Source organism: Microcebus murinus, chromosome 4 (genome assembly GCF_040939455.1).
Source record: "Microcebus murinus isolate Inina chromosome 4, M.murinus_Inina_mat1.0, whole genome shotgun sequence".
In the NCBI taxonomy this organism is placed as follows: Eukaryota; Metazoa; Chordata; class Mammalia; order Primates; family Cheirogaleidae; genus Microcebus; species Microcebus murinus.
This window is the reverse complement of record NC_134107.1, coordinates 89510152-89535280: the sequence shown is the minus strand read 5'-3', so window position 1 is coordinate 89535280 and position 25129 is coordinate 89510152. Positions and strand designations below refer to the sequence as shown.

The 25129-nt window shown below is 37.5% G+C and overlaps 1 long non-coding RNA gene across 1 annotated transcript in view; it reads left to right on the top strand.

Moving 5' to 3' along the window:
- The window catches only part of LOC105876133 (uncharacterized), a 126988-nt gene that overhangs the window by 13081 nt on the left and 88778 nt on the right, over positions 1-25129 (top strand). The window contains exons 2-4 of the long non-coding RNA XR_001156258.3: positions 4121-4294; positions 6783-6944; positions 7488-7552. This is a non-coding gene — a long non-coding RNA (uncharacterized LOC105876133). The remainder of the gene's footprint in view (positions 1-4120; positions 4295-6782; positions 6945-7487; positions 7553-25129) is intronic.

Sequence of the window (25129 nt, the reverse complement as noted above, 5' to 3'; positions counted from 1 at the left end):
ATCTCTTAGAAGTGCTGAAGAACCAGGCTTGGAGGCCGTAGAGCCAGGCACTATGCCCAGTATTACACAACAGGAGTATTCCAGGAGGATATCAATCCCTCTGCTGATAGGCACAGACACCTCAGGCTTATCTTACCTGCAGCCTGATGCTGGCACTAGAGGTGGCCACTAAATCACTATGCCTGCTGCCTCTGCAAAATGAATGCAGTTTCTGTCCCTGCTCACCCCCTTGCTGGAATGGACTCTATGAGGTTCCTCCTTCTTGGTCAGCTCTAGTTTCAAAATCTGAGGTGAGTGCCCTCCAATCAGAGGAGTTGAGGCCATGTGCCAGCATCCGAGCTGCAGGTGAGGCTGGGTAAGCTAGTACCTGGTATGTTCAGCTTCTAAAGCGTGGGGGGGTGGGCTCTGCCTCGTTAGGTTTCTCATGCACAGCAAAGGGGTTTAGATGCCGAGGAGCCAAAGCATTAAAAATATATATATGGTTTGTCTTCTAAGAATGCTTGATTTTGGTTAATAAATCCTTGATTTAGTTAATACAAGATATTTTGGCACAATACTCCTAACATCCTAGACATTTCCTTTTTAGCTCTCAATTCCTGAAACGTCCCCAAGAGAGTAAAGATGATACTGATTCATCAGACCCTTTCACCTAAATATTTTTTTCTGAAAAATGTTATGTAAATAGTATTTTTATTAATAGTTCAAAATTTTAACATTTACTGACATTAAAAATCAAGACATGGGCCGGGCGCGGTGGCTCACGCCTGTAATCCTAGCACTCTGGGAGGCCGAGGCAGGCGGATTGCTTGAGGTCAGGAGTTCGAAACCAGCCTGAGCAAGAGTGAGACCTCGTCTCTACTATAAATAGAAAGAAATTACTTGGCCAACTAATATATATAGAAAAAATTAGCTGGGCATGGTGGCACATGCCTATAGTCCCAGCTATTCTCGAGGCTGATGCAGAAGGTTTGCTTGAGCCAGGTAGTTTGAGGTTGCTGTGAGCTAGGCTGATGCCATGGCACTCACTCTAGCTGGGCAACAAAGCAAGACTCTGTCTCAAAAAAAAAAAAAAAAAAATCAAGACATGGTCAGGCAGGTGGGGGGGAGGGGATGGATATATACATTCATAATGAGTGCGATGTGTACCAACTGGGGGATGGATACGCTTGAAGCTCTGACTCGAGTGGGGTGGGGGGCAAGGGCAATATACATAACCTTAACATTTGTACCCCCATAATATGCTGGAATAAATAAATAAATAAATAAATAAAAAGGAAAAAAAATCAAGACATGGTTTTGGTTGCACATATATAATTGTTACTGTATTGAATAATCATCCATAAAAATAATGACTAGATTGAAAGAAAAGCTTATGTGTTATAAGATACTGTCACACTTAAGATATGCCAAAATTAGGTAGCATTAAAAAGTGTGTAATAATATATTTAACAAGGAAAGAGAAGCACAATAAATATTTTATTTATCCTTAAATATATATATATATATATACACACACACGTATGTTTAGATTTCTGTCCAGACCTCTGACAATATATGGTGATAGTAAAGAAGTTTCAAACTCCTTTTGTCACACAGTGGACAAATATTCCACACAGTGGAATATTTTTGTGGTCCAGAATTTAGACTGTAATAACAAGCTCTCTTATCAAATTTATCTAATAGTCATTTCACAATTGATTAGCAATGCTAGTCATGACACAGATACATGCTGTATATAAAAATTTCTAATATCTATGGTCCCTGTATATTCTCCCCTAACTCCTAATATAGCTAATTTAGAAGTTAGGAAATTTATAAGCCAGATAGAAATTAGACTCTCCTCAAAAGCGTGGGAGATTTTTGTCCATATGGTTTTGGTTGTTCCATGGTGAGACCATATTTTTCCAAATGATGTTAATGAAGGGACGAGTGGCCTTTCGTTGGTGCTTACTCAGTCTTTGTCTTTCCTGTGAGTCATTATTGTTTTCCAGCTAGATGCTGTGGCCAGCCTCGCTTTCAATATGTCATTTTCATTCATTTGGAAACTAAAGAGCTGTGCTTTGCACCATGTCCTTAAAGTCAGCAAAGCTAGCTCTGTTGGACTGAAATGCAGAGACATGTTTGCAGCTAATGCAAAGTGCTGCAGGCTGCCTATCTAAGAGAAACAGCCACACAGAGCATGTTAGAGGCTCCATGCAGAAGGGTTTGAAGGCTGGATGTCTGGGGCGATCAGTGCCCCAAGGCTGGCATTGGTAAGAAAGCTGGCCTTTATCTTTGTGACTTGAGAGGGACAGAATGTGGCATGTAGAGGAGGCATGGACTCCCTATAAAATGGTGACTTAATATATAGCCCTAAATCCTCTATGGGATGGGCATCTTGTAAGGGCTAAATGAGTTAATATATGTAAAGCACTTAGAACAATGCTTGATTATTAAAACTATCAAAGGTTTTTACAATATGTTATCTTACAGAGCTTTTATAACAACTCTATTCAGATGAAGTCCAGAGACTTTAATTACCTTGCCCAAGGTCACACAGCTAGTTATTGCTAGAGTCAGAATCCAAACTCAGTTCTACTTGACAATGAGAGTCCTTAACTTTTACCGATTAACTTACATTCAACACCTAGACTTATATTCTATTGCTGTTAGGAGGGACAAAGTACTGTAGTTCAATGCAAAGGAAAAATTATGAATTAAAGAGAACTGCCCTAGTGCCATGCTCAGACAAAGGAAGGAATCCCTGCTACACAGCTTGGAAGTTATGACCAGAAGCCATTTAAAACTCTGATGAGCGATGATTCTATTGACTTTTGCATTCTTCAGTGTATTCCCACTCTCCCCCAATTACTTCACTATATTAATAAAACTACAGATGTGAGGAAACTGAGGGTGTAATAATTAACACAGGAAATAAATAATTTAAACAGTCAAGATATGATAACCCTCAGGGTAGGGATAATAATCATGGTGGCTCAGTAGATGTCCGATAAATGTTTTATTAAGGAAAGAACTCAGAGATTATCTCAGAATGTTTTGTATATAAAGCACAGGTTACATGCAAACAGAATTAAGGCCATTTGGGCCATAATAAAAATAATTGGTGGATGAATAATCCTAACAGGTGTTTTGAAAAAAATCTGGATCCTTCCGGGAAGACACGTGTGGTTGCATAAGGCGGGAAGATTTACTGCAGTGAATTCTAGGAGGCTTAGGAGGCTCCAGTTAGCACGGACCTGGGCATTCTATGGTTTTTACAATATATTTTCATTTATCTATATCAACTTCTAAGGGCTGAATATCCTCCACGGAGTAATGCTGTAAGGAAGCTAGGGTTGCCCAAGATTCTAAGGCACTGATCTTTAGGGTACCCTAGAGTTTGTCATTAATAATAACAGAAGGGGCTGGGCGAGGTGGCTCACGCCTGTAATCCTAGCACTCTGGGAGGCCGAGGCAGGCAGATTGCTCTAGGTCAGGAGTTCGAAACCAGCCTGAGCAAGAGCGAGACCCCGTCTCTACTATAAATAGAAAGAAATTAATTGGCCAACTAATATATATATAGAAAAAATTAGCCGGGCATGGTGGCGCATGTCTGTAGTCCCAGCTACTCGGGAGGCTGAGGCAGGAGGATGGCTTGAGCCCAGGAGTTTGAGGTTGCTGTGAGCTAGCCAGATGCCATGGCACTCACTCTAGCCTGGGCAACAAAGTGAGACTCTGTCTCAAAAAAAAAAAAAATAATAATAATAATAACAGAAGGGTGCCTCTGGACAAGGGGTGCCTCTGGGCAGCTAGTTGATCAGTCATTACCTTAAGGGTAAAGAGTACACCTCTGAAAGACCATGTTCTCCTAATTTCATCCAGATTCCATTCTTTGACTCCAAAAATTGATTAGCTGCCTCTCCTAAATTTTCCCATGGCATTTTTTGTGCTACCTCACTGTAACCCCCAGCAGGACTTTATTGTATAAGCTGGTTTATATGTCCATCTCTTTTCTTTTTTTTTTCTTTTTGATTTCATCATATTATGGGAGTACAAATATTTAGGTTACATATCTTGCCCTTGCCCCACCCGAGTGAGAGCTTCAAGCTTGTCCATTCCCCCTTATCTGTTTCTTTTCTAGAGGCATGGGCTGCCAATGTTTACCAAGGTATTGCCACTACCTAGTACATTGCTTGGGACATAGCAAACACCTGATGATAACTGTTGAATGACTGAAGTTAAGCAATAAAGGAACAGGAATTTTTAAAAAGGGCATATGAAGAGGATAATCTCTAATCACAGCACAGTTGTCCATGTAAGCTATTTAAAATTCTTTATGTTTGAATTGCATTGAATTGCAATGAATTATCACATACGTATTTTATATCATTATTAGGTTCAGTTCAGAACTTATTGTATATTTGCTGTATGCTGGGCCCTGTATTGAATTAGACATGGTTCTTACTCTTAAGGAACTGCCAGTCTAGTGGAGTAGTGTAAACCTAAATGAATAATTACAACCCAATGTCATAGGATTGTGGGTAAAATTACTATGTGTCAGAACCTGTTCTAATTACTGTATGTTCTTTATATCATTTAATTCTAACAATCATATGGGATAGATACTATTATTATCCCCTTTTTCAGATCAGGAAACTGAGACCCAGAAAGAGTAAATTGTTCAAGATCACATAATGACTAAGTGGTAGAGCCAGGAGATGAACTCAGATTAATTCGAATTTGGAAACCAAGCTAGAAACTGTTGCATTATTCAACTCCAGTACAAAAGAAGGAGGGATTACTTTGGGGAAGGAGGAAAAGAGAAATGGAGGACGAATGCTAGCAGGCAGTAAGGAGAAAGTATTCCTTAAGCCATGATTTGAATGACAAATAAATGTCAGATGGAGTATTTCAGATGGAGAGTTGGCAAAGGAAGGGTAAGAGAGAACAGCAATTGCAAAGTGGAGAACTGAAAGACAGAGTTTGATCAGGGAACTGGGGTAGTTAAGTTAGTATTGATTGATCAGAGCATGCAGGGAACAGAAGGAGTGAAGAGGTAGACAAAGAGCATATCAGGATAATTAGAACATCCTCAAAAGTCAGTAGCCTCTGGCAGAATCTGCCGCTTTGCAGACAGTTGCACATGGGTAGAATGTGGATTTTCCTTACCTTGCTGTTCAGGTCCTTGATGGGCATGCCTAGTAATGTCTGTAGCAGCCTCTGGCCCAGAGGCACCAATACTGGGGGCTAATAGTGTTACAAAGAACCTGGAATTTTCACAGAGAAATCATGAGTTTGTAAAAGAGCTAAAGATAATCTAGCTCTTTAGACTTAGATTGTAAACTCTGTGATTGTTTCTCTCTTACTCACAATCTCTGATACATAGCACAGTACTTGATATGTAGTGGACTCTCAATACTTTTTGTTGCACAAATGAATAAAAGATTAAGACAGAATTTACCACTAAAAAAGGTTTAAGCCTAAGGAAAATAGAGGAAAAGCAAGAAGGGATGGAGAAAATGGGCTTGTAAACTCAAGATACAGCAAGTAAGGGCAGGAGTGGCCATATTCCCTGATAAAGGGTGGATGGAACTTTCACTGTGAACAGAGCTTGGAGGACCCAGAGAAGTTAATAGCCTTCTGGGCTACAGTTTTGACTTATCCTTATTAGAAAGGAGGAAGCACACACAATTTTTTTCACAGTAGCCAAGACTTTCCTAGTCTCATATTTTTTTCCTCTCGCTTTATTTTAAAGAAATGTTACACTTGAAACTTTATGTAAGGGATGGTTAATAATGATCCTGATGGTTTTTTAGTATAAAATCAAATAGCAATTTTTTATGACTATTTTTTGCAGCTTTTATTGATAGACATCTCATTTGACAGTTTGAGTTGATTCAAGGCTATAACATACTACATAGAAGAACAGAGGGATTGCATGTCATAAAAGATAATTTCTAAATAATACTACTCTCAGCAGGGCTTTTAAAAGGAGCTGGGTAGGAGGAGGTAGGGAATGCTGAGGTTGCCTTCCCTGTCCAGGGCCTGATACATTAGTGGTCTCTGTGGCTGGTTGAGATCGATACAAGCTTTGAAAATAAAAACAGTAGAGGTCAGATTGTCATCTGTTATTGATATATGAGACCTTTTGGTACGCTCTTGGATGACGGGTTCCACCTCGACATGGAAATGGATCAGAGAATCATAAGTATAGCATCTATGAGACATGGAGATCTGGGGAGGGAACTGTTCTTTCTCCTCATACAACTTTTCAGAATTAAAATAATTAAAAATTTAGCAGAACCATTAAAAGAATACATATCAGTTAAGAAAGTTGTAAAATAGCTCTAAAAATTCTATTGATTCTCTGATGCCACACCAAAAATCCTTACTTTCCCCTTTATTGAAAAGAAAACAATATTTCACTTAGGTCTGCAGTTCCATCCAGATGATTGCAAAAGATATTAATTCAATAATAACAACAACAAAAGTATGAACACCTTGGTAAAACTCTACTAACAATGACAGTTGTATGGTGTCATATCTTTCTGGCTGGCATCCTGTCTGCCTGCCAGTACGTGCAATGTCACAGCATCACTTACAGTTTTATATGACCAGAAGACAATTTTTCTTCTCTCCTAACTTGTACAGTATTTGTTGGGTGTGATTTCTTTTCTGGTAGCTTATATATTTAAATATGATATGAAAGAAAATATTTCTATTTCTACCTGGCAAATCCATCAGCTACTGACGTCTTGAATTTCTTTTTCTTCCTTTGTTTCTTATCACAACTTATATTTCAGAATTCCTGGAAAATGGGCAGGTGTCACCAGTGTCCCAGAGAAACAACTATGACTGCTGTCTTAATATTGGTCCCAAACTATAGAATACATGCTTCTGCTTTTCTTTCACCATCAAGAAATCAATGATATTGCTCAATTCTGGTGGAGTTATTTCATCCAAAGGTAACATTAAAAATTTCCCAGGAATGTATTTTAGATCTACTCTAATATTTATTCATTTGATTGTTAGTTCCTTCATTCAACAATTATGCTGGAACAGATACTATGTCAGGAAAGAAAGATTAGAAGATTAATAAAAGACAGTCTTCTCCCTTAGAGTTTGTGATTTAGTGGGAAGACTAACATTAAAAACAAATGATTACAGTGATACCTAATAAGGTTAGTAAAAAGCACTGTAGCACCATCAAGGATGAAAGAGTAATCCCTGCTTAGAGAAATCAAGGAAAATTTTCTGGAGAAGAAAATGTTTATATTAATTTTGAAGACAGAGTTAGAATTCACTTGGTAAACAGTGTAGGAAAGAGCATCTCAGAAGGGGGATTTCAGAAGTAGGAAATCATAGTACGTTGGGGAAAATATAAGCACAGTTGACCCTTGAACAACACAGATTTGAGTTGCATGAGTTCACTTATACATGAATTTTCTTCTGTTTCTGCCTCCCTTGAGACAGCAAGACTAACCCCTCCTCTTCCTCCTCCTCCTCAGCCTACTCAATGTTAAGATGATGAAGATGAAGACCTTTATAATGTTCTACTTCCACTTAATGCATGGTAAGTGTATTTTATCTTCCTTATGAGTTTCTTAACAATATTTTCTTTTGTCTAGCTGACTTTATTGTAAGCATACAGTATATAATACATATAACATAAAACTATGCATTAATTGACTATTTATATTATTCGTAAGGCTTTGGTCAACAGTAGCCTATTAGAAGTTAAGTTTCTGGAGAGCCAAAGTTTTTCATGAATTTTAAACTATGCAAGGGGTCAGTGCCCTTAACACCCACATTGTTCAAAAGCCAACTGTGTATCATAATGGTTAAGACAAAGGTCATGTCTTATGGTAATGGGAGAGTTATGAGTGAGTTGGCTAGAAAGGGTGTTTGGAGCAATACCATGAAGAACTTGATGTGCCATGTTTGCCAATAGGGAATTTGGACTTTATCTTGAAGGCTATAGGGAGCATTGAAGAAGTTTAATCAGAGGAGAGATAGTATAAGTATTTCATTTTAGAAAGATGACTCTGGCTTCAATTAAGAGAGTAGGTTAGAGGGACATGGACTAGGCACTTTCTAACTTCCCCTGGCAGACCAGTAGGTGCTGAAGGACTGTGTAAGGGTGTGTAAGGGTCACAAGTATCTCTGATCAAAGTGCTAGGATTAGGATGATAGAACTAGGTGACTATCAGGATTATGTTTGGCAGAGATGCTGGGGTTGAAATAGAATAGAATGTCCAAAGGGAACCATCAGAACTAGAGTCAGAGACAAGAGCAAAGAGCATCAGATTGGAATACATGGAATAAGAGGTGATCAGGGTAAATTCAAGGGATGGAAGCCAGCACCTATGGTGGGACTGTTACATATTCCTGGTGTATAGCTGCATATTATCACACATGTGTGTGCAGAATGGGTTTGCTGGAAGTAGCCAGGATGAGACAGACCATAGGCATAGAGATTTGTTACAATGCCATTGCAGTTGTCCAATCAAGAAACATTAAAGACCAAGAAGGTCACAGAGATGAGGAGGAAGAGATGAGTTTTACAGCTTTTCTTTTGTTTGTTCTTTTTCCTGGGGCATTTTCCAGATAAATTAATAGCAAAATGTACCTCTAGAAAACAAATCAAATTAATTTATAGCAACTTGTTATTTAATGTTAAACTTTGGAGTTTAATTTTGGAGACTATAAAAACAATGCTTTTAGCTTTAGCATAATTTATATGGAGACTCCCTTTCTGGCATTAGACTCAAAGACCAATTGTTTATGGACTCCATACCCTGATTCATAAGAAAACCATTTTAATATCATGCAGGAGGATACTTATGTGCTTACTATCTGTGGTAAGGGATATCTTCCAGGTTATTTAAAATAATTTCAAATTATGAATGCATAAATTTGAAAGAAATTGGGGCCGGAATATATACCACTGGAGGTTATCATCTGACTTGACAGGAGACCACTTGTGCCTACCCTGGTTTTGTGTGAACATAAATAACCAGAGACTATATTGAGCTCATGCTGCTTGGCCAAGAGCCACTTCCTGCCTCCAGAAGGAAAGGGCAATGACAGGGCATTAAAAGTTGTAAACAGTTGTAATGAGATGCCTGCTCTACTCTCTCCTTGTTGGAGTTGCTCCACTGAACCATTGTCTGGTTCCAAAATCCAGGCATGAGACCTTCCCTTTCCCTGCCTCAGCTGGGTATCCAGTGGTTTACACATGCCCTGAAGTGACCAAATGTCTTAGTGTGTGTGGACTTCATGCGCTAACTGGGCATAGATCCCTTTCCTACAATGTCCTCACAAAGGCTGGCTGAGGTCTAATGTTCCTCTTTTGCAGAAAACAGCCCATAGTAGCTTCTGAGTGCTCTCATGGTGCCCCAGACAGTGCAGCTCCTTGTGCTAGCTCAGATTGAATTAGAACCCTCTTGGAAATAAGGGAGAGACAGCCAATCTCCAGACAAAACCTCCTTTGTCCTGTGTCCTTCTCCTAGTTGCTGCTGACCTCTTGGCCCTCTCACTTTCTTCCAGATAACGGGTGCTGACCTCCATTTTAAAAGTGGCCACCCTAACTATCCATGTTCCCCTTGGCAGAGCAGCCACCCTTAATTCCGTAATCTTCCTTCCACGGTTGCCTAACTTTAACTCTTGCAGTCCTGCCCTGGCCTCAGGATGGCTGCACTAAATTGCTACCCACCCTTTCCTGAGGAGCGTCTTCAGGAAGAACAAGAAGGGAAACAATACCACCTTTTTCTCAAGCAAGTTCTCTTACTTCCTAGTCTTAAATTTTCCTTTTCTGATTTCTTTATGAGAAGAGTAATATAAATCAATGGTGGAGTAGGAACTACATGATCTATGATAAAAGATAGTCACCTTAAACTTTATTCATTTACCAAGTGTATTCAGATGAATTACAAGACTAGAGGCCAGGTGCAGTTTGAGAATGGCTTAGCAGCGGTCCCTCACCTTTTTGGCATCAGGGACTGGTTTCAAGGAAGACAGTTTTTCCACCCAGGTTGGGGTGGTGGGGGGTGGTGGCGGTGGGATGGGGGAGGCAGAGGTGGAGCTCAGGCGGTGATGCGAGTGATGGGGAGTGGCTGTAAATACAGAGGAAGCTTCACTCACTCACCCACTACTCACCTCCTGCTGTGCGCACCCCCCTTTCCTAAGTTTCATGGAAGACAATTTTTCAACCAGGGTGGGGAGGGTGCTGAATGCAGAAGGTGCCCAATTCCTAACAGGCCCCAGCCCAGGGGTTGGGGACTTCAGGCTCCATGAAACTTAAGGAACTCCAGGCATGCCAAATCATTTTAGAATCATAAAATTGGAAGAAATGGACTTTTCAGATACTAATTTTGATTTGTACTTCCAAAACCTTTTATGAAAACTGTATGGTGGAAAACTGTATAGTAAATATATCTTTATAATTAGTTATACAAACCAGGCAAAGAGCTTCCTACCTTGATTTATTACCTTTATTTGATGAAATATTTTTTAAAAAGATGAAATATAATTATTTCTCAAGTGGTCACATGTGTTAGTTTGACTCTTTTAGGTTGCAAAGAAAGACATGTTGCAGTAAACCCAAATTTATTTATAGGACCCAGAGGCAGTTCTGCTCTTGTGCTCGGCTCATTTGTTTGTTAATTCTCTTGTTCCAACCTCTCGGCATCTTATGGTGCTTTTCACCTTTAACTTCACTGGTGAGAGGACTTGGGGCAAGTGATGGGAAAGTTGATCATGTTTCCTCAAGGTCAGCTTGCATATCTTTGTGTGTTCCCTTTTGCTAACCAAGCCAGGTTCATTCTTGCTACCTAACAGTTCTCATTAAACACCTGCAGCAAGGATATGTGGTTAAAATCCATCGGTAGGAACTGGGCAGGGCAATTGGAACAGGGATTTAGAAGCTCTTCTAGTTAAAAAGAGAGAAGATTCCTATAGAAATAGGGACATTTTTCACATTCTAGTTTAATAAACTCCTAGTTTTAATAGTGCAATTATGTGTAAAAATAGGTTTGGAATTACCACTATATTAAGGCAAGGGCTATGAAGAAGGGACTTTTTTTTCCTTTATGCCATTCATTGGCCTATTAAATTATTTATTTTGTTGTTGCCTTTTTCACAATTAAATATCTTTATTTTGTATAAAATGTACATTTTATATAATATATAAATTAGATAATACAAAATGTATTTCTCAGTATATAAAAATATATTATCTATAAATATAATCTATAAGTAAATTTATGTAAAATATAAGTAGCATATGCTTATCTTAAGGAATTCAAGCAACATGTAAAATAAAATGAGAAAGCCAAGTTTATCTAAAATTCTACTACCCTGAGATAACCATTGTTAACCTTTTGGTGATCATTGTTTTCATGCGTCTTTTTAAGAGTGTATATCGTGGTATATACATACACACTTTGAATATATGTTATATGTATATTAAGCGTATATATATAAACATTTATATATGAATTGTACATGATTACATGACATTGCAATCTTTAGAGAAGAATATCATATTTATCAGAGGCCAAGGACCTGAATAATCCATGTGCATCCTGGCAGGAGAGAAATACCATGTGCCCCTTATTAAAAATCAGAGTCAGGTGGGGATAAACGGGTTGAATGACAGTTCACCATGGCTTTTTTATATGGTTCTTGGCCAAATTTAGGTTTGATTTTCTTTGAGCTGTTTATTTGTATCCATTGCTTATTTTTCTACTAACTTATATTATTCTTTTTCCTACTTATTTAAAAGGGCTCTTTATATATTATAGGAAATTAAAATGGTCATTTTCAAAAATGACTAAAATAGTCACCCCAAGAATAGTAAAATGTAAGAAATGGCTTTAAACCATTTAACCATTTAAACCATTTAACCATTTAAACCGTTTTAAATGTGACAGTTTAACATGGCTTTAAATTAGGTAGGCTGATTTTCTTTTCTCTGTCATTTTTGTCTCTAAGAAAATTAAAAAGGCTTCAGTTATTGGAAATGAGAGAATTTGTCTTCTAAATCTGGATTTCTCTGTGGCATAATGTATTAAAGCATGCAAAAAGATTTGGTTGGGCCGGGCGCTGTGGCTCACGCCTGTAATCCTAGCTCTTGGGAGGCCGAGGCGGGCGGATTGCTCAAGGTCAGGAGTTCAAAACCAGCCTGAGCAAGAGCGAGACCCCGTCTCTACTATAAAAATAGAAAGAAATTAATTGGCCAACTGATATATATATATAAAAAAATTAGCCGGGCATGGTGGCACATGCCTGTAGTCCCAGCTACTCGGGAGGCTGAGGCAGGAGGATCGCTTGAGCCCAGGAGTTTGAGGTTGCTGTGAGCTAGGCTGACGCCACGGCACTCACTCTAGCCTGGACAACAAAGCGAGACTCTGTCTCAAAAAAAAAAAAAAAAAAAAAAAAGATTTGGTTGTAGGATGCTCTCCTATTACATCCTAGGAGAAAAATCTGTTATTTGATAGAATGCTCCTGGTGACCTCCTGGGCCAGAGAGGGGCATGCTCCCAGAAGGAATGCTCCTGGCGTGGGTGTAAGCCTCATACAGCTCAGTGCTGAATGGGTCTTTCACTGCTGGCTGAGTATGGGAATAAGATCTGGCTGGACTTGGCTCGTCTGTGCTGAGGTACATAAGGCCTGGATGAAAATCATGCGGGCCTTGAAGACCAGCAGAAGCTCATCAGGCATGTAGGAATCCCTATGCCCTGAGCTGGCCAGCTGAGAAGAGTTTGTGCAACCAGGGAGGTAGAGAAGCAGAGAAAACTGGGGGTTCCATGTTGGTAAGAGATGGGCTGAGGCACTAAGTCCAAAAAGAAGTTTTGCAAGGAAAGGAAATAGATGGATGGATTGGCAGGGTAGTGGGTGGGAGGAGACAGAGAGATTCTTGTTTAAACACATTCTTCTGGGCACATAAGTAGAAAAATTAACTTGTGAAATTCTCCTCAGTTGAGGGAAATTATAGACATGGACTAGGCCCTGATAATTTATCAGGTTGTTTTTTAGAAACTCAACTCTAACCAAAATGGCTTCCTGCTTTCTTTGAGGGAAGTGAGCAGAGGAGTGCAGGTGTCTTGCCTCAAGCCCCTCTCTAAACTGAGCAGCCTTCTATTGGAGAATGAAGCTTTCAGTCAGGGAATGAGCAGGTTACACATTTTTTTGTTGGGCTTTAGGGTTCAGTTCGGGGTACACCTGAGCTGCTCATAAGATCCTGCTCTCCAAGTGATCCAGCAAAAGAGCAGCTGAATGTAACCAATCAATCAGTATCAGTCATCTATCTATCTGAAAAACCAAACCGAAACAAAACACACATGTTTATTAGGGATAATTCCTGCCATAGCTCACTCCTCCTTGAAATGTAAAACAATATAAGGGGAATGGGAAACTACTCAAGAATATAATTTTTTATATAAAAATGGGAAAACGGATTAATTATATTAATTACAGGCAAGTTGAGGAAGTTTCTATTTTGAAGGTTTTGTTGAGTCTCTGATATGGCTTCTGAGGAGAGTTGTTGTAATGTCTGGGGACAATATGAAAGAAACCTGGCACCTCCCTCCCACTCCTGTTGTGCAGCGATCATCCACAGATCTTCTCAGGCATTGATTTTATAAAGGAGAGACCCTGGATTCCAGGTCACAGAACTTCTAACAGAAGGACACTACAGAGCACAGCATGAAAAACAAATACCATTCCAGATGGACAAGTAGGTACAGCTAGAATAGGAAATCTATTGTCCAAGGGAGTAGCTGTTCAATCTCCTGAATTATATGGGCTAAAGGTTTTAGCTGAGAGTTTGGGAGTGTGGAGGAGGATGGGGAATAGTTGTTAAAACTGGAGGAAATAGGGGATCTTCTTACCTGGATGGTAAGAAAGCAGAAGGAATTCTACAACTAGATAAAGCAATAAAAAAAAGACAAAACATAAATAAATATAGCTGTCATAGAAAGGAGGAAAAGGATTAAAAGTGACTAGAAAATTAGATAAAATATAGGATTTTAAGTACAGCTAAAAATGTTAAAATATAAAAACTAAGTAGTAAGGAAGGACAAAATAGGCTAAAGATCATTAAGATAAAACCATCATATCCAAATAAAATATTTTTAATATATATAATACAATATGATAAAAGCACTGTAATTAAACCATTTTCTCAATAAATTAAATAGATGAAAACCACTAAGTTAAAAGTGAAAGTAAAAATGGGATATAGATAAAAATTCTAGGGCTTAACATCTCTGTCTGGGGACAAACTTCCAAGGCTTCCAAGATGAGGCCATGGGTAAGTCCACAGAGACCTGAAGGCTGAAAACAAGGACTGTGGCCTCTTACCTGCCCCTTGCACTGCTGGCTCCCACGAATGCCCCACTTGTTGAAGTGCTCTCTGCTGTGGTTAAGTGCTCTCTGTGTGGGGGACAGCAGTGTCTATCTACCCTTGACAGTAGCTCTACACAGCCCAGCCGGGCACAAAAACAACTAGCCATAGTAAGCCGGACAACGTTGTCAAAGGTTGGACTGGAGGACAGGCCTCCAAGACACCAAGGAAGGCATAATGGTTTAAAGTATTTAAAATTTAAAAACATTTAATAGGATGATGTATTTTGGGTTTTTAATTCGCCTTAACTGTTTACATGTTGTACCATCAAGTTGTCTTGGATAACTTGTAATTATCCAAGTTATCCAATGGATAAAAATCTTGTAGTGGAAATTAGTATAGCCTAAGCATATTTTCATGCTTTAGAACTGTAAGCTGAGCTGCTATTACAGAAGAGAGAGTTTTTAAAAAGTCCTGGGTATTCTAGATTCCCAACGTCTGGGAGAGGTACAACATAGAAATCAGTTAGGAAGGCAGTTGGTGTCTGGATTCAGTGTGGGCGTGAGACAGACCCTACAATGCTCCCTTCACCAGTGTTTCACGTTGGTTGGCATGCGTCAACCCTGGACACGTGTTTTATACTATAGTATTTCACTCCTAATGCAATGACCTAAATTGAAACTATTTCCAGTAATCAAGAGGTATTTGCCTGATTCGAATCTCAATAGACTTACAATTTCCATTGCTTTGTGGAAGTGTGCCAAATTATGTCATCACTTGGAAATGTTCCAAATCATGTCACTTCGTTTGTACATGTTGTTGTATTCAGATGGCTTTACATATGCTATATGTGTAAAAATGTTTCCTGGTCTTTTTTTTTTTTTTTCCCCTGGAACCAAGTCTATAGCCAAGATTTTAGTTTTATGGGTATAGTTTTATAAGTTTTTCAAGGAATTACTTAAAGATGGCATTCATATAGGGATGATGATTTTCTCCCCTAATTTGCAATAATACCTTTTGCTCCATCTTCACCCTCATTTGATGACCTTGCTTCCTAGCTGACTGAAATATTGAGGCAAATGTGGAAGGAAGAGTACAAGCTCCTGCCAACACATTTACTCACTAATGTTCATCTGGGCCCACAAACTCTGCCTTCCCCCAGGCTCATGGTTAATAATACTCTGTGTTCCTGGTGCCACCACTTGGGTACTAGAGCCATTCTCCTCTTGCCTACTCAAGAACAGTTCTCCAACAATCATCCCTTCTGTTTCTTGTAGCATCAGATTCCCCCTTTCCACTAGAGCATAACCATTGCATACAAACATGCTGATATTTCTCCTATCTGCAAAAACCCCACAGTGACCATACCATCTCTTTGCCATTCTTTTTTTTTTTTTTTTTTTTTGAGACAGAGTCTCACTTTGTTGCCTGGGCTAGAGGGCTGTGGTGTCAGCCTAGCTCACAGCAACCTCAAACTCCTGGGCTCAATCAATCCTCCTGCCTCAGCCTCCCAGGTAGCTGGGACTACAGGCATGTGCCACCATGCCCAGCTAATTTTTTGTATATATTTTTAGTTGGCCAATTAATTTCTTTCTATTTTTAGTAGAGACAGGGTCTCGCTCTTGCTCAGGCTGGTTTCGAACTCCTGACCTTGAGTGATCCGCCTTTCTTGGCCTCCCAGAGTGCTAGGATTATAGGCGTGAGCCACTGCATCTGGCCTCTCTTTGCCATTCTATATACCCTGTTCTTGCCCCAGTAGCCAGAGTGGTCCTGTTGACCTGAGTCACATCATGCTATTGCTGTATTAGAAATCTTCTGATGGCTTCCTATCTCAGCCAGAGCAAAGGGCAAAGCCTTAAAAATGACCAAGAAAGCCCAGCATGATTCCCTGTCCTCCACATTAGCCCTACTTTAGACAAACCAAACTCCGTGCTGTTTCTTGAACATGCCAATGGTGTTCCCAGCTTGAGGCTTTTCCATTTGCTTTCTTTTGCCTAGAGTGCTCTTTCCCCCATTATCCTGCTTCCTCACCTGTTGCAAGACTTTGCTCCTCCTTGCCATCTACCTTGACCATACTATCTAAAACTGCATCCCCTACCCGGACTCCCTATCCCCCTTTCCTGTTTTGGTCCCCTCCCCCCACTCCAAGATTGATCATCTTCTCATATTGACTACATAAATTATTTACCTCTTTATTATTTTCTGGTTTTCTTCCACTAGAATGTAAATTTCCTGGAGGTGGAACTATATACCCAATGCTCAGTAAAGGGTCTACATGTAGTAGCTTCCAAGGTAATACTTGTCACCTGAATGAATGAACATGTAAACCCCATAAGTGTAGGGACCTTGTTGGCTTGTCCATTGCTTTGTCCCCAATGACTAAGGTCACAGTAATTTTTTTATTGCTCATAGTAATTTTTCTTGCTCATAGTAATTTTTTTCAATAATTATTTGTTGGATGAATGAAGAAATGAATCGAGATAGAAAGTAAAAGCTAAGAAAAACTGTGCAGTGCTGTTTCATGGCACCGAGCCAGTCATCCCCCCCAAACACCTCTGAGTTGTCTATCCAAGTTCTTTGCTTTTACCAGTATTTGGCTCTGAAGTAGTCCTGGAGGGAGGGAAACATGATGAATTTATGGTCTTCACCCTTCCCTGAGTCCTCAAGTATTTCCCAAGGATGGGATGAGCCTGAGGAAGGAAGAGAGTGTGAGCTGGGTAGTGAGTGGAGAAGGGTTGGGGTTATAACTACAGGCCCAGTAATTTTGCCCTGAGTTCTGTCTATTGGGTTGTGAGTTCTTTCATTCAAGAAATATTCATAAAATTGCATCTATGTGCTAGCCACTAGAGAAACAATTCATTCATTTGTCCTTTCATTCAACAATGCTGAATGTTCCCTCTGTTCATGTAACTCCAAGTTGTCTTCACATAGTGGGAAGTGTTCAGATGCGGGGAGGGGTGCCCTGGCCCCAGGAAATGGGGAGGAAACTAATTAGAAACCCCTTCTGGAGGGAGGTTGCAATTGGGAGGGGCTCATTCAACTTGTGATTGTGGTTCCACTGGGTGTCCTTCCTGATCACAGGATACTTGGGGCACAAAGGAATATGCAAAGCTCCAAACTGTCCTGTGTTTTAAGCCTTCTTTAAATGGGGATGCTATTTGATTATCCTTTGATGATAATAGAATTAGATCTCAGATTCACCTGGCAGCAGTTTTTATTTCTTATACTTTGTTGCCAGTATATTATCTGACCTAAAAAACTGGAAGCTTGTTTGACATCATTCTACTACTTTAAGAATCTTTGTCTTTACATTCATTTTGTTTCTGTAGGTAGAATTTATATTTCTGTTCATAATCTGAACAAGAATTTTCCTCTTAAAAATCTAGTAGCTAATACCGAACAAAGTGCTTTGTACATACATATTCAGCACTGATTTATTTTATTCATTGTGTATTTTTGCATACCAGGGGAAAAGTCTGTCTTTTCTTTCCTGTGGGCACCATCCCTATCTTTTTCTTAATTCAATTTTTGTCTGTTCACCAGAAGCCTATACAAAAGAAAAACTGGCAAAAATAAGTCACAGAATAGAATATAGAAGTAAGTCTTCCCTGTTTGGTGTGAATGGTAAGTGACATGGGGATGTAGGTTATTCTTTTAAAAAGCTGGCTTATGAAAGGAAGACAAGTGGTGGAATAGAGTTAAGGGAGGACTTTTTAAACAAGATGTGAATACCTTCATCATGCATATGGCCCGAGGGGAGTCAATTGAGAAGAAGAGATTCAGAATACATAGCAGAGAAAGGAAGTAATTAAATAATGAACAAAGGAAGGAATGTGCTGAGGGAATAAAGCTGTTGGAGGGATGGGGGAGGAAGGGGACTTGAAGAGAGGGGTGAAGGCTTAGAATATCCCCTAAACCCAATAGATGGGGCTGACCATAGGCGCAGGAGAGCACCACTGAACTCCTGGCTGAGGCCCTCACATACTCAGTAGCACAGGGATAATAATAGCTTTCATTCGAACTGGAATTAGACATGGTCCTTGTGAAGGCCTGGGCTGCTACCTGCACATAGAAGCACCTACTGGCAGTAGCATTTGTTATTATTGAATCCATGAATCACTTGGTGTGTGTGGGGTTATTTCTTAAAAATTTTCATTCTAAAGTAATTTCAGACCTAAAGTTGCAAAGCAGCACAAAAATTCCTGTTGACACTTCACCCACATTTACACCAGATGTTAACATGTTACTATACTTGCTTTGTCATTCGCTTTGTAGTTTTCTTTCTGCATGTGTATGTGTATAATGTTTTCCTGCTATGTTTAGAGTATAGAATAGCGATATAATAACCCTTTACCTCTAAATACCCCAGTGTGTATTTCCTAAAAACAACAACATGCTCTTACAAATCATAGTGTAATAATCAAAGCCAGGAAGTTACCATCAGTCTGACACTGTTATCTAACCCACAGACATTCAAATTTATTTTGCTGAAATTTTAAAAAGTGAATTATTATACCTTCCATCTTTGAATAGACTGGAAGAGATTTTTTTAAAAATTAAAATGATGTATTCTTAGTAAATCAGTACAAAGCTCATAGAAAAGCATGGCTTTTTTTTTTTTTTTAAATAAAAGAAGCTTTTAACAACTGTATCTTCAATTAGACAAAAAGAGGATTGCTATAAAATTGTTTGCAGTGGTTACAGGCAGGAAAAGGCTCAGTCTATTCAAAAAAGATTGCTAATGGGGTTTTCGGTAATATAAAAAAAAAAACAGCAAAAAAGAGAATGATTGGGTCATTGTTTTCACTGTAATTTGCCACAGAACCCAGGATTATTTTAGAAAATTACTACTGGAGTGTAGAAACAGTGACGATCACATTTCCCAATGCTCCTTGTGAAATGTGAAATTTTTATTTCTAACCTGTAACAATGTCAGGATGTGTCCAAAGAGAAATATGTAGCTATGAGACTACTGTCACATTCAATAGCCAGGGTCTAAGGGTCAAGGAGAAGGCAGGAGGTGGTCTCTCTAAAGCTGAAAAGATTATAAAACTCCCATACAAATGGCAGAAAGGACAACATGCTGGATGGGCAGCTGTTTGAGATGAGAAATGACTGCAAGCTGCCCTCTTTCTGGAGGGCCTCTCCTAAATCCTTAGAATCCTGACTAATGCTCCCTGTTTGACTCTACCCTAAGGCAGTGTATATATTCTCTTTGTCTTTTTTCTGTTCTAATCTATTATTTAAATTACAAAGCAAGTACACAAACAATTCTTACTCTCTTAAATTGAATCTTAGGAAACTGGAAACTGCCGTTTTTTGGGTAGGTCAAAATACTTGAATAAGCAACAATTCCACGTATCCCAATCTGATAAAAGAGGTGCAACCTAGTAAAAATTCCAACAATAGAAAATACATAGAACAAACTGTTAAAATCTGTCTTTACTTTCACTTACTCCCACTACTCTTCCTGGAGGTAAACTCTGCTGAATTTTGGAAGTATGTCCTTCTAGTTTTTTCCTAAACATTTACACAATATACACATATATAATCAAAATGTATAAGTGGGCTCGTTCTGTACACATTGTTTTACAACTTGTACTATGTATGTGAGATTTTTATATGTCAAAAAATTTGGCCTGCCTCCTTCTGGCATATAGTTGCATACCTTTCCATATGATTCCTTCATGATTTATCTAACCATTTGCTTATTAATCCCTCATTAATATATAGTTTTATTTTTAAATGTTTTAGCCAATACAGTTGTTCCAGCAGGTATGAACAGCTCTTGGCTATTTTATAATTTTGATATTATTATAAATGGTATATTTTTTGTAATGCTTTGTAATCAGTAAGATTGATTTTTGTGTATTGATATTATGACTGGTCATTTTACTAAATTCCTGTTAGTTCTAATAGTTTTTCAGTTGATTTTCTTTAATTTTCTAGATAAGCAACCATTGGCAAATGAGAAATTTATCTTTTCTTTTCCAGTATTTATATCTCTTATTTCTTTTTCTGTAATATTGTTTAGCAAGCATTTCTAGGATAATGTTGAAAGCAGTGTTGTTAACAAAAATCCTTGCTTTATGCCTGAATTAAATGGGAATGCTTCTAATGTTTTTCTTTTAAATAGATGTTTTCTGTGTATTTCAGGAAAATATTCTTTATTAAGTAAAGGAAATTTCCTTCCAGTTTTATCTTAGCTTTATAAGTTTTTTTAAAATTCCCATTTTAAAAATTGCCATATAATGTACATATACTAATGTGCAAATCTTAAGTATTCAGTTCATTGAATTTTTAAAATTAATTAATTTTAAACTAACAAATAAAAAATTGTATATATTAATATTTATTGTGTACCACACAATCTTTTGAAATATGTATACATATGGAATGGCTAAATTGAGAAAATTAACATATACATTACATCACATGCTTACCGTTTTTGTAATGAGAATACTTAAAATCTACTTTCAGCAATTTTCAAGAATACATTAACTTGTAGGCACCATGTTGTACAATAAATTTCTTGAACTTAGTCCCCATATCTAACTGAAATTTTGTATCCTTTGACCAACACTTCCTCAACTCCCCCATAATTACTATACCACTCTCTGCTTCTATGAATTCAACTTTTTTAGACTTCTCATATAAGTGAAGTCATAGGATACTTGTCTTTCTTTGCCTACCTTATTTTACTTAACATAATGTCCTTGAGATTCATCCATGCTGCTGCAAATGACACGATTTTCTTCTTTTTTATGACTGAACAGTATTCTTTTACGTACATATACCATATTTTCTTTTCCATTCATATAAACACAGGCTGACTCCATGTCTTGGCCTTTGTGAATAATACTGCAATGAACATGGGAGTGCAGATCTCTCTTTGATATGTTGATTTTATGAGATTGCTAGATCATGTGGTAGTTCTATTTTTAATTTTTTGAGGAACTTTCATACTGTTTTTCATAATGGCTGTACTAACTTACATTCCCACCAACCATGTACAAAGATTCCCTTTTCTTCACATCCTCACTTACATGTATCTTTCATCTTCTTGATAACAGCCATTCTAACAGGTATGAGATGATACCTCATTGTGGTTTTAATCTTCACTTCTCTGATGATTAGTGATATTGAACTTTTTTCGTATACTTGGCCATTTGTATGTTTCTTTTGAGAAATGTCTAATTCAGATCCTTTTCAAATCAGGTTATTTGTTTTTTTGCTCTTTGGTTGTTTGAGTTCCTAATACATTTTCAATATTAACCCTTTATCAAGCGTATGGCTCATTGAATTTTGACAGTTGCACTTAACCAATTCTCTACTACCCCAAACAAGGTATAGAATATTACCATGACCTTAGAAAATTCCCTCATATACCTTTTCAATCAAGGCAACCACTTTTTGACTTTCATCCCAATTGATTAGTTTTACTTGTTTTGGGATTTCATTTAAATGGAACCATACAGTATGTGTTTGCTGTGTCTGATTTTGTTCATTCGCATGATGTCCGTGAGATTCATACGTGTGTATATCAGCAGCTGCTCCTTTTTATTTCTGAGTAATATTCCATTGAATAAATATGCTACAATTTATTTATTCATTCTTCTTGATGGGCATTTGGGATTGTTTCTAATATTTGATTTTTATAAATAAGGCTTTATTTAGTATTTTTATATAAGTTGTTTTTGGCAAACATTTGGCACTTCTTTTTGGTAAATATCTACGAGTGGAATTACTGGTTCATAAGTAAATATCTGTTTATCTTTACATGGAACTGCCAAAGAATTCTCCAAAGAGGTTGTACCATTTTATATGCCCACCAACAATGTATGATAGTTCCAGTTGCTCCTCATCCTTATCAATATTTGGTTTAGACAATCTTTGATTAAGCCATTCTGGTGTGGATGAAATGCTGTCTCATTGTGGTTTTAATTAGCATTTCCCTGATGATGTCGAACACTTTTTCATGGGCTTATTGGCTATTTATGTGTCTTCTTTCATGAAGTGACTGTTCAAATTTTTTGCCCATTTAAAAAATTTCTAGTGTGGACTTTTAGGAGATATTTTTATGTTCTAGATACAAATGTATTCTTTGTCATACATACATTGTAAATGTATTTTTTCCTCATTGGTGACATGACTTGCCTATTTATTTTCTAAATGGTGCCTTTTGAACTGTAAAAATTTAATAATCATGCCTTTTGAAGAGTAGTAATTTTAAATTTTGATGAAATAAAATTTACTAAATTTTTATTAATGCTTTTTGTGTACTTCCCAAGAAATGTTGACATATTTCTGAGGTCACAAAGTTATTTTCCTATGTTTTCTTCAAGAAACTTTGTAGTTCTAGCTTTTGTGGTTAGGTTTATGATCCACTTTAAACTAATTTTATATATAAAGTGGGATCAAGGTTAATTTTTTTCCCCATAGAAATATCCTATTGTGACAGAAACATTTGTTAAAAAAAAAAAGACCTTTTTTTGAATCATTGAATTGACTTGGCACCTTGGTCAAAAATCAGTTGAACATATATGTAAGGACCTGTTACCAAACTCTCTATTCTGTTCCACTGATTTGTTTATCCTTATGCCTATAAAAATTATCTTGATTATTGTAACTTTTTAGTAAATATTTAAATCATGACATAACTTCTCAAGATTGTTTCTAGTTTCTTTGCATTTCTATATAAATTTTAGAGTTACCTTGTCAATTTCTACAAAAAAATTGACTGTACTTTTAATGGGGATTGTATTAAATTTATAAATCAATTTTGAAATAATGGACATCTTAATATTGAGTCTTCAAATAGTTGTCCACAAACGTTTATTTAGTTCCATTAATTTTCATTTAGCAATGTTTTACAGAATTTTTTTATTTTTAAAAAGGGGTCTTGCTGTGTTCCTCAGGCTGGCCTATACACCTGGGCTCAAAGTATTCTCCTGCCTCAGCCTTCCAGGAAGCTGGGACTAAAGGTGTGTGCCACCATGCCTGGCTAAAATCCTACACATTATTTTTATTAGATATATTTCTAGGAATTTGATGTTTTTAAATGGTATTTCAAATGTGTTTTCTTTTTAAGTTTTGTTGTCCAATTGTTTGCTGGTGGCAGATAGGACAACAATCAGACTTTTTATATGTTCTATCACTTCTAATTTCACTTTTTAATTCTAGTGGGTGTTTTTGGGTAGATTCGATGGGGTTTTTTATGTATAGAATCATCATGCTGTCTGTAAATAACAACCGTTTTGCTTCTTTCTTTCTAATACTTATGCCTTTTGTCTTATTTTCTTGCTATTTTCTTGTCTTGCTTTATTACATTGGCTTGGACTTTACTTCCATGTATTTTTAATAAATTTGATTTATATATTTTAACTTATGCCATGACATTAATAAAAGTTCATGATGGGTATGTCTTACATTGTGTCTTCCAGTTGGATCATACCTTTTTATTGTGGCAAATGTATGTAACATAAAATTTACCACTTTAACCATTTTAAAATGCACAGTTTTGTGGCATTAAATACATTCACATTGTTGTGTAACCATCACCACCATCCATTTCCAGAATTTTTTCATCTTCCCCAACTAAAACTCTGTACCCAATAAACACTAACTACTCATTCCATACCCTTTTCAGCCTAAGGCAACCACGATTCAACTTTCAGTTGCTACAAATTTGACTACTTTATGTACCTCATATAAACCAAATTACACTGTATTTGTCCTTTTGTGACTGGCCTATTTCACTTAAGCGTAATGCCTTCAGGGTTCATCCATGTTATAGCATGTCTCAGAATTTCATTCCTTTTTAAGGCTGAATAGTATTCTATTCAGTGTAGTTAGCACATTTTGTCTATCCATTCATTTATTGATGGACACTGGGATTGATTCTTCCTTTTAGCTATTGTGAATAATGCTGCTATGAACATTGGTGTACAAATCTCTCCTCAGTTTCCTATTTTCACTTTTTTTCAGTATACACTCAAAAGTGGAATTGCTGGATCCTATGATAACTCTATGTTTAATTTTTGAGGAATTGCTATGTCATTATCCACAATAGCTACACCATTTTACTAGTAAAGTACAGGGTTCCAATTTCTCCACATCCTTGCCAACACTTGTTATTATTTATTTATTTATTTATTTTTATACTAACCATCCTAATGGGTATGAAGTGGTATCTCATGTTTTCGATTTGCATTTTCCTAATGACTAGTGATATGGAGCATCTTTTCATGTACTTATTGCCATTTGGATATCCTTGGCGGATTATCTAATCCTTTAACCATTTTTTAATCAAATTATTTATTTTTTGTTGTTGTTGAGTTGTAGGATTTTCTATATATTCTGGATATTAATTCCTTTTCTCCTATTCTGTGGGTTCCCTTTTCACTCTGTCAACAGTGTCCTTTAATGCACAAAAGTTTTTAATTTTGATGAAGTCCAATGTGCCTGTATTTTCTTTTGTTGCCTGTGCTTTTGGTGTCACATCGAAGAAATCATTGCCAAATCCAATGTCATGAAGCTTTTTCCCTATGTTTTCCTCTAAGAGTTTTATAGTTTGGATCACACCTCTTATCAGTATGAAATGCATCTTTATTTTGTTAAGTGCATTTTGCCATGGATTCTACTTTGTCTGCTTCCTTATCAGTGTAGAAAGACTGAGTGGGCAAAGTATGGTATGGAATCGTGGCAGCTAAAAAGGAGCAGGAGGCAAGCAGGCAGGTGGGGGGCAAAATCTGGCCAGGGTAGAGATGCTGAGAGAGTAAAGGAACAGAGGATAGGCTGAAGT